Source organism: Silurus aristotelis (genome assembly GCF_946808225.1).
Source record: "Silurus aristotelis genome assembly, chromosome: 1".
Lineage (NCBI taxonomy): Eukaryota > Metazoa > Chordata > Actinopteri > Siluriformes > Siluridae > Silurus > Silurus aristotelis.
In genome coordinates this window covers 42,451,519-42,453,493 of record NC_139574.1, presented here as the reverse complement: position 1 = coordinate 42,453,493, position 1,975 = coordinate 42,451,519, and the positions used below count along the sequence as shown (strand labels likewise).

Genomic DNA, 1,975 nt, shown 5'->3' with positions numbered 1-1,975 from the left:
TTTGGGTCACGTTTCAAGCCTCGGTCCTACATCATCTGCTTTGCCCCCTTTTTCCGAAGGACAAAAGTAGTTCTGTGGGGCGTTTCGGTGCCACCCGGCGCCAGGCCCGCGCTGGTGTGGCTTCTGATTCTCACACGGCCCCCTCTGTTCCCCGCCGGCTTTTGAATAGACAGTGCTTTTCTTTGTGCGTGCTCATCAAAACGTTTGCTTAAGTTAGTCGGTGGTTGAGCTGCCACTCTTTTCCTGTGATAGGATTCCTCAAGCTTTGTCTGCCTCGTCTCTCCGCCATGTTGTTCTTTCTGCTGGGCCTCATGGAGGTACGTATGCTCGCTTTTGTCTGATTACTTTGCTCTGGATTCTTGATAGACCCTCGTTCTAGGGGATGCACTTGCTGTCCGGGTTTTGCGTCAAAACTCAAAACGCAATGCCACGGCGTAAAAAACAAACAAACTCAGAAACACCCCGGGTTTTGACTCCGAACCGAACCGAACGGACGATGCTAGTTAATTTTACACAACCTAGCTAGCGTTTAATCGATCTGATTATCACAACTAGCGAAGATACGTTGAATGCGGTCAGGATTTAATAAACAGATCATACACGCATACGTGTGTGTGTGTGTGTGTGTGTGTGTGTTTGTGTGTTTATGTTGTTTTTTTTTGTTTGGGTTTTTTTTTATCTGATCTATTTTGAAGCCTTTTATTTTATATCACCTGAAGGCAAATACTAGCGATTTCTACCCGAGTTATTTACACCAGGAAGCCGAGCCACAGCTTTTTGGAAACTCGGCTGCGGATCAAAGGATTGTTTTGATCTCTGCTTAGCATATTTGCTGAACCTAGCCAGTGATTCTGCGAAGTGCACAAGCTTTTTTTCCTTTTTTTTTGGGTGATATCCTTCTTTATCCCCCTTTCTCTTGTGTTCGCGCCCGGATTTAAGTACTTTCTGTATTTAGAAGACAACTGGATTTGCCAGCTTTCGCGTTCACTTGCCCACTGCTCGCAGACTTGGCACTCACAAATAGATAACTAGGTATGTAGCACGGCTAATCCTGATCGGCCTTGTAATAGTATTTGCGGACCGCGCGGCACCCAATTAGGGCATAATGTGTTATTTTTGTTTCGGCTAAGTTGGATTAAAAACGTGGAAAACGCTCTCGTTTTTTGAGGGGCTCTTTTTGTTACTTTCTACACTGTTTACTTCCCAAGTGCTGCTAGAGACTGAGGTAAAAGTTGTATTTGGACCAGATTTGTTTGATTCATCGAGGTGGTCTGATGCATTAATTAATCTTGCTTGAAAAATATGTGGGGCCCCCCCAGGAAGGATTCATGCGATTTTTTTCCCTTTCAAAGCCGTCTAAGGTTTTTTAAAGCCATTTTTTCCCCCAATGATCAATGTCCGATTCTAGACATCCAGGAACCATGTTATCACGTCCTGCTTTCGTAGCCTTTCCTCCGGATGGTTACTATGAACCCTCAAGATGATTTTCTGCTCAACACCTTCGAAAGAGTGGTGATTGGAGGTCCTGCCGACTCACGGTAGTCGGCGAGTCTGTGTTTTCTCTCTTGGGTAGCATTCGATGAACGTATGAAGGAAGCCGACCCTAGAAACCTCACTCCACATGCTCGCTAATGGTACCTCATTCAGAACTCGCTGCACAAGTGTACAGGAGAAATGTACATGGCGAGGAAAGCAGTGTGTGTTTTTGTGTGTGTGTGTGTTCATGACTTGATGCTGGTGAGATGAGCGTGGGTTTAGTGAAAAGGGGCTAGATGGCTCACGAGAGGGATAAACCTGGAAGAGTCATGCAAGCAAATGTGTGTTTTGTTGTTTTTTTTTCTTTTTTCTTTTTTTCTTTTCTTTACAGAGCACAATGAAAGTGATTGTGGCAAAGTCCTTTGGAAAGCGGCAAAGCAGCTCTCGGAGGTCCAGGACCGTGGAGAAGCCGGATGAGCCCTCGGAAGGCGACCGAGAG

The 1,975-nt window shown here is 45.6% G+C and overlaps 1 protein-coding gene across 1 annotated transcript in view; it reads left to right on the top strand.

The window, feature by feature from the left end:
* The first annotated feature begins 203 nt into the window (after nucleotides 1–203).
* Nucleotides 204–1,975, top strand: part of st18 (ST18 C2H2C-type zinc finger transcription factor) — a 54,631-nt gene continuing 52,859 nt past the window's right edge. The window contains exons 1-2 of the mRNA XM_083536473.1: nucleotides 204–317; nucleotides 1,868–1,975. The exon at nucleotides 1,868–1,975 is cut by the window's right edge and continues 43 nt beyond it. The gene's annotated coding sequence lies outside the window, so the exon portion shown is untranslated. The remainder of the gene's footprint in view (nucleotides 318–1,867) is intronic.